Source organism: Monodon monoceros, unplaced genomic scaffold (genome assembly GCF_005190385.1).
Source record: "Monodon monoceros isolate NGI ecotype Baffin Bay Population unplaced genomic scaffold, NGI_Narwhal_1 Super_Scaffold_20, whole genome shotgun sequence".
In the NCBI taxonomy this organism is placed as follows: Eukaryota; Metazoa; Chordata; class Mammalia; order Artiodactyla; family Monodontidae; genus Monodon; species Monodon monoceros.
This window is the reverse complement of record NW_021703777.1, coordinates 23,320,063-23,328,563: the sequence shown is the minus strand read 5'-3', so window position 1 is coordinate 23,328,563 and position 8,501 is coordinate 23,320,063.

The following is an 8,501-nucleotide window of genomic DNA, read 5'->3' as shown; positions in this document are numbered from 1 at the left end:
ATATATATATATATATATATATATATATATATATATATATATATACACACAATGGAATATTACTCAGCCATAAAAAGGAATGAAATATTGCCACTTGCAGCAACATGGATGCAACTAGAGATTATCATACTAAGTGAAGTGAGTCAGACAGAGAAAGACAAATATCATATGATATCACTTACATGTGGAATCTAAAAAAATGAAACAAATGAACTTATTTACAAAACAGAAAAACAAACTCAGAGACACAGAACACAAATTTATGGTTACCAAAGGGGAAGAAGGAGAAAGGGATAAATTAGGAGTTTGGGACTAGCAGATACAAACTACTATATATAAAACAGATAAACAAGGTCCTACTGTATAGCACAGGGAGCTATATTCAATATCTTATAATACATTATAATGGAAAAGAAAAAAAAGTAGACAAATGGATTAATGGAACAGAATAGAGAGTCCAGAAATAGACTCACACATATATCGTCAATTGATTTTTGACAAAGGTGCCCAGGCAATTCAAAGAAGAAAGGATAGTCTTTTCAATAATTGATGCTGAAGCAATTGGATATCAAAATGCAAAAACAACAACAATAAATTCAGTCCATACCTTTGGCACATGCACAAGGGTACTCACAATAGATTATAAATAGAAAAGTAAAACCTGATAAAAAGAAAACTTCTGGAAGAAAGCATAGGAGAAAATCTGCGTGACTGAGTTATGCAAAGATCTCTTAAATATGATGCTCAAAGCATGATCCATGAAATAAAAAAATGATAAATTGGACTTTTATCAAAATTAAGAACCTCTGCTCTTTGAAAGACACCATTGAGAGAATGAAAAGACAAGCCACAAAATGAGGGAGAAAATATTTGCAAATCACATATTTGATAAAGGATTTGTCTCCAGAATAAATAAAGCACTATCAAAATTTAATAATAAGGGCTTCCCTGGTGGCACAGTGGTTAAGAATCTGCCTGTCAAAGCAGGGGACACGGGTTCGAGCCGTGGTGCAGGAAGATCCCACATGCCGTGGAGCAACTAAGCCCATGTGCCACAACTACTGAGCCTGCACTCTAGAGCCCGTGAGCCACAACTACTGAGCCCACATGCCACAACTACTGAAGCCGGTGTGCCTAGAGCCCATGCTCCGCAACAAGAGAAGCCACCGCAATGAGAAGCCTGCGCACCGCAACGAAGAATAGCCCCTGCTCGCCGCAACTAGAGAAAGCCTACGTGCAGCAATGAAGACCCAACGCAGCCAAAAGTAAATAAATAAATAAAATCTATTTTAAAAAGTTAATTCTTTAAAAAAAAACTTAATAATAAGAAAACAAACAACCTAATTAAAACATGGGCAGAAGATTTTTATGGACACAACTGAAAAAGACATACAGATGGCAAATAAGCCATAGCAAAACATGTATGTGCTCAAAATCGTTAGTCATTAGGGAAACACAGATTAAAATCACAATGAGATACCACCACACACCTATTAGAATGCATAAAATTGAAAAGGTTGATTATGCCAAGGGTTAGAAGATTGAGCAGCTGAAACTCTCATACACCGCTTGTGAGAATGTAAGATGGAAGACATTTTGGCCGTTTTCTTATAAAGTTAAACATACACATAACATATAACCCAGACATTCCACTCCTAAGTACCTGGGATAAATGAAATCATATGTTCACTCAAAGACTTGTGGGCAAATGTTCTTAACCCCTTTATTTTAAATAGCTCCAAACTGGAAACAACTCAAATGCCCATCAACAGGTTAACGGATAAACCAAGTGTAGTATATCCATACGACGGGTTACTACTTAGCAATAAAAAGAAATGAACTAGTAATACATGTACTGACATGGATGAATCTCAAAATAATTATTTTGAGTGAAAGAAGCCAGACAAAAATGTACTATGTGATTCCATTTATATAAAATTCTAGAAATATAAACAATTGATAATGATATCCTTGATCCAACCAATGATGGATCAGTGGTTGTCTGGGGCTGGGAGGGCTTGATGGTGGTGATGGTTTCATGATATGTGCATATACCTAAATTTATCAAACTGTGCACTTTAAATGTGTATACTTTATTGCTGTCAATCATACCTCAATAAAGTTGCCTTAAAAATAAAACAAAACAAGATGGCCAACCCAGTAGGAAAAAAAGGGCCAAAGATTTTAAACTTAGGCAAAACTAATCTATGGAAGTCAGGAGATAGTGTGTGTTTGGGGGGGGTGGGGCGGACAGAGGGGAGGTGGGAAGTAGGACGATGATGCTGATTTCTTGATTTGGGTGCTGGCTACAGGGGTGTGTTTACTTTGGAAATTCATCCGGCTGAACACTTATGATTTGTGCACATTTGTGTATTTGTGTTATGCTTCAATTTTTAAAAAAATCTTGTTATAAAAAGCAATTTTATATACATCTGTGTTCATGGTGCAGAACTTTGTGACATTTTGCAGCTCTGTTTCAGGGTAAAGTCCCTGCAACTCTTATTCTAGGAGATGAATCCTCTCACTGTGCTTTTCCAGGTGGTAGAAAAATTTCCTCAGAAGTTTCTCAGAAAGCTGTTTATTATTTTTATAAGTGAGGGATGTGCCGATTTTAGCTTCAAAGAAATCAGCAACCTCTTCCAGACAGGAAATTGCTGGGGAAATGAAATTAGATTGTTGAGAATGTTAGTGCAGTTAGATTCCAGTGGGGTGGTGCCTTGGAGTGCTAGCCAATTTGCCTGTTCAGCTCATGTGCTGCTTCTCTGAGAACTGCTTCCCTTCCCAAGCCCACCAGGGTGGATTCTTTGGTCATGGTTGCACTCTCTGATGCTCTTGCCCCCGCCCCACTTGATGAATGGGAAAACAATTGATAAGCCAATCAGATTCACTCTTGAAGAATTTGGATTTGAGACAGACTTTAATTAGTTAGTGATGGGCCCTGGAGCTGGGAGGTCTTGTAGCTCTCCAGGAAGGAGAAATGAGATGTCTGCTGAGGGAGAGATTAAATCTCATGAAGTACCAGAAAGGCAGAGACAATCCTGGTTTCAGCTCCTCAAGGGGCCACCTTGGAGTTCTTGCCCTTGGAATCCATGAGATTCCATGCGTTAAATTAAAACTTTCCTTTTTATTTAATGTAACCCGAGTGGTTTCTCTTCCTTGCATCCAAATGATTCCTGTCTAAGACAATCAGCAAGTAATCTAAGTAAGTAAAAATCTGGGTTATGGTGGTGGAAGGGAAGAGTCCTATCATGTAGAATCTCACATTTGCAATGAAACTTCAAAGTTGTCCAGGCTTCTCTCCCATATCAGGAATTCCTTCTATGAGAGAACAATTCTGTCTCTGCTTGACCACTGCAAGTCTTTTTTTCCCTCCCTCCCTTCCTCCAGCAAATGTCTGTTGAGTGTCCACTCTTAGCCTGGCACTGGGTGCTTGGGATTAAGCAAACCAGAAAAAAAGAAAGAAAGAAAGAAAGAAAAGACAAAATCCTCTGTCTTCATGGAGCTTACATTCCAGTGAGGAGAAACAGATGATAAAAATTTTACATAGTATTTTAGAAGGTGATAAGTCCTATGAGAAAAAGAAAGCAAGTAGGTCCATTGTACACATATACCACATCTTTGATATTTTGGAATAACCTATAATGGAAGAGAATCTGAGAAAGATATACATAGATATAGATAGATAGATAGATATGTAACTGAATCACTTTGCTGTATACCTGAAACTGACACAGCATTGTAGATCAACTGTACTTCAATTAAAAATTAATCAATTAAAAAAATTTTTTTTTGGCCATGCAGCATGCGGGATCTTAGTTCCCTGCCCAGGGATGGAACCCATGCCCCGTGCAGTGGAAGCACGGGAGTCTTAACCACTGGACCGCCAGGGAAGTCCCTAATTAATTCTTTTTTAAAAAAATAAAGGAAGAAAGAGAGTAGGGCAAGAGCCATGGAGAGTGACAGCAGTGGTGAGGTATGCAGTTTAAAACTGAGTGGGCCTCACTGGGAACATGACATGTGCAGAGACAGGAAGTGACGAAATCTGGGGAAGGAGGAATCAGAATGAGCTGGAGGACAGCTGTCGGAGATGAGATGGGGGCACAACAGGGGGCCGGTCACATGGAGCCTTATAGCCTTATTTTGGCTCTTGCTCTGAGTGAATCGGGGAGCCCTTGCTGGGTTCTGAGCAGAGAGAAATACTCTGACTTATGGTTTTTGTTTTGTTTTGTTTGTTTGTTTGTTTTTTGCGGTACGCGGGCCTCCCACTGCTGTGGCCTCTCCCGTTGCGGAGCACAGGCTCCAGATGCGCAGGCTCAGCGGCCATGGCTCACGGGCCCAGCCGCTCCGCGGCATGTGGGATCTTCCCGGACCAGGGCACGAACCCGCGTCCCCTGCATCAGCAGGCTGACTCTCAACCACTGCGCCACCAGGGAAGCCCCCTGACTTATGTTTTAACACAAGTGGCTTCTGCTCTGAGAACAGATTACAGGAGGGCAAGGATCGATTCAGGGACATTGTGATTACTCCTAAGGCCACCAGTACCATTGAGTCAAAATCTCCGTTCTTATCAGTTTTACCCACTCTTCTAAACTCTGAAGCATTTGAAAATTTGATTACGTTTCTTTTTAACAAATGCTTTACATGGGGCTTCCCTGGTGGCACAGTGGTTAAGACTCTGCCTGCCAATGCAGGGGACACGGGTTCGAGCCCTGGTCCGGGAAGATCCCACATGCCGTGGAGCAACTAAGCCCGTGCGCCACAACTACTGAACCCGCGCGCCACAACTACTGAAGCCCGCACGCCTAGAGCCCGTGCTCCGCAACAAGAGGAGCCACTGCAATGAGAAGCCCGCACACCACAACGAAGAGTAGCCCCCGCTCGCTGCAACTAGAGAAAGCCCACGCGCAGCAATGAAAACCCAGCACAGCCAAAAATAAAAACAAACAAATAAATAAATAAATTTATTTAAAAAAATATGCTTTACGTGATTATAAAACTAACCATAGATATCCGTGGCAGGATAATTGGGAAACACATAAAAAAGAATCACCCATTACACTATCTCCAAAGCGAACCACGTTTTCAGTTTTTTTTTTTTTTTAGAAGATGTTGGGGGTAGGAGTTTATTAATTAATTTATTTATTTTTGCTGTGTCGGGTCTTTGTTTCTGTGCGAGGGCTTTCTCTAGTTGTGGCAAGCGAGGGCCACTCTTCATCGCAGTGCACGGGCCTCTCACTATCACGGCCTCTCTTGTTGAGGAGCACAGGCTCCAGACGCGCAGGCTCAGTCGTTGTGGCTCATGGGCCTAGTTGCTCCGCGGCATGTGGGATCCTCCTAGACCAGGGCTCGAACCCGTGTCCCCTGCATTAGCAGGCAGATTCTCAACCACTGCGCCACCAGGGAAGCCCCGTTTTCAGTTTTATATAGCATTCTAATCTTTTTCCTATGCATGCGTTTACATAATTTTAATCTTCTTCTCCAGCAATTCTTCAGCTATTTGAAGGAAGACATTCATATTCTCTTCCCTAAGTATTTCATCTCTAGGTCAGGGTATCTTACTGTGGGGTTCACGGATATATTCCAAGGTTCTAGGAATCTCTTGAAAGCCTAAACAAAATTTGTGTGTATTTTTGTATAGAGGAAAACATGTTTCCCCAACTTTTCAAAGGGGCTTATGACATCAAAGAAAGTTAAGAAAGTGATGCAAAACTTTTTGGGTATTTTCCCGCCACAGAATGACCTGCTTAATCATCCCCATCTCAATCATAGGGGACGGTTTTTTGTTGTTGTTTTTTTTGGCCATGCCTCAGGGCTTGGGGGTTCTCAATTCCCCGACCAGGAATCAAACCCAGGCCCCGGCAGGGAAAGCATGGAGTCCTAACCACTGGACCGCCAGGGAATTCCCCATAGGGGTGGGTTTCTTGCAGCCATGTTTGTCTAATGTACTCCATGCACTTGGCCACAGTTGATAGGGATGGGGTAGGCATCCCATGCTAACCCAAGTTCTTTTGGGAACTTGGAGCTGGAATCGAGAGAAAGCCAGTTTCTGGCAAGTGGACTAGGGATTAGAGAAAGCTGTCTCATACACACAAAGACGAACGAAGCAGACGGGAGGAGAAGAGAGCCAATACTGCCAGCCTTCCAGTGACATTCCATTTCCTGGCTCTAGCCCTTCCTAAAGCTCAGCTGTATTCTAGCCCTGGATTCTCTGAGGCACTTCTGTTTCCAGGGGTAATATTCAAAATATTTAAAGCCAGTACTCTATGGGAACCAATGAATCAGAGCAGATGCCAGAGATAAAAAAACTAGTTCAGCCATACCTATGTACCTGATCTGAGTGGCAGCTCTGTCTATATCATTAGGATTCATGACGCCCTCTTGCCTAAGCCTGCTGAGTTTTCTGTGGAACCAAGAGTTTCAACAGATAGAGAGCCACTGCTAAGGCTAAACAGTTGGTCCAACAATTTTCTGTGCCGTGGAGAGCGCAGACCTCTGCATCCTGGTCTGCTTCCCCAGAATTGTCTGTGGTTGTTAATGACCCCCTTGTAGAACGACGGTCACAACAGAGTAGTCAGCTGTTGCCTGACCAGTTGAAGGTGCGCCTACAGAGATTATTGCCTTGCGTGATTTGGACGCAATCCTATTAATGCAGCCCACAAGAGGATTAGCTTTTAGAGCAGCTAAGTCACATCACACTGAACTTATGATCAACAAAAACAGCCTGGCCTTTTCACATAAAACAGTCAAGCCATTTTTTCCATCATCTGTATTTATGAGATGTTATTTGGAATTCAAACTCACGGCTGTTAAATCTCATTTTGTTGCTCTTGAACCAGGCTTCCAAAACACTCAAGAGCTTTTAAAAGTCTCCATCATATTCGCCATCTCTCCCAGCTTCGTGTCATCCACAGACGTGAAGACTTTGCTCTCTTGTACCCTAGCATGATTAGGCTTGTCTGAAACTCAATCTGGGGGCATACTCAGTCAGTGACTGGGGTCTCAATTGGGTATCAGATGTTGCACAATATCTAGAAGGCTGGACTGTGGTCAGACAGCTGAGCTGGCCACAGATATTTTTGTAAAAGGTACCGAGATGGGGGTGTCAGAAATCTGTAGCCCGGGACAAATCTGAATTGCAAACCAAATGGAATAACTAGAACTGGGGGCAACTACAGATACAAATTTCAGTAAGACAGAAAGGAAGTTGGGAGAATCCGGTCATCCTGATAGAGGACTCAGCCTAGAAGTGCTCTTGTCTACATGAGTGAATGACCTTGGTTGCCTCATTGGCCTCACCTGGTCACCGGGGAGCAACCTTCTCCCTCACCTCCACCTTCTTCCAAACTGCTTGATAAAAATGCTGATCCAGACAGCACCAAAGACAAAACCACTAAAGACCTCGGTATTGCTAGATCTATAAATCTACGAACAGCCGAGCTCGGGAAGCATGAGAGAAAAGGAGATGCCAAATCTAAATAGCAATTAGAATCCAAGGTGCAAGGCTGGAAAGTGCCCACGGAGACACTGACAGTGTTTTGTTGCCATTGGGATGCTTGTGAATGTCAGGCCTTTCACCTCAGACTTCCAAAACCCTGATGTAAAAAGTGTGATTTCTACTTTTGTGTCTATCTACGTTCATTGTCAAAATTATTTTGCACAAATTATAGCTAATGGTTTAGCCATATGTTTTATTGTGGTTCTCTTTTCTTTCTTTTTTCATGAGAATGTTAAGTCCAGAGATTTCCTCAGTGAAAAATGATGATATATTTATCTGGAAACAGTTACATCTTTGAATTCCTGGATAAGGGATTAATGATCTTCAGATTGTTAATTGCATGACAAAAAGTTGGCAATGAGCAAAGGCTGAAACAAAAACCATAGTTACTATCTTATTATAATTGTGAGCCATTCTGAGTCAATAAAAACAAAGTTAGGATGTTTAAAATCTGTACGCTACTTGGCAATTTCCAAAAATGGCACTGCTTTCTAGTCAATGTTTTATCCTCTTATTTCATACCTTAAGAATTTTCATGCAATTATTGCATATGCAGTTTTGTAGTGGAGTATGAAACTATTATAACCTGTGCATACTTTCGCAGGATTTCTTTTACACATTTTTTCATGGTCATTTAAGGTCATATAAATGTAAGCACTAATGTATTCCAACAAAGAGCCTTCTTTTTTCCCTTTTATCCCTGCACTTAGATACCTAAATATAAAATTTCAGTAAATTGATAGAAACACATACATTAACAACAGTATAGAAAGGTAGAGAACATTCAACGAAGACCCTTAGTGCACTTCCACCATTGCAGAAGTAGGAGATCTGAGGCCTAGTTGAGATGGTCATCATTGCAAAGAGCTCCATGGCCTACTGTCCATACTGAAAGCACAATCATGATGAGGTGAGACGTGGCTCCCAGATACCCCTTCAGCAGCCCCTGTTCCATAGAGCCACCGGGGGCCTTTTCTCTCTACAGTGGGATAAAGTAGTTTTTTTT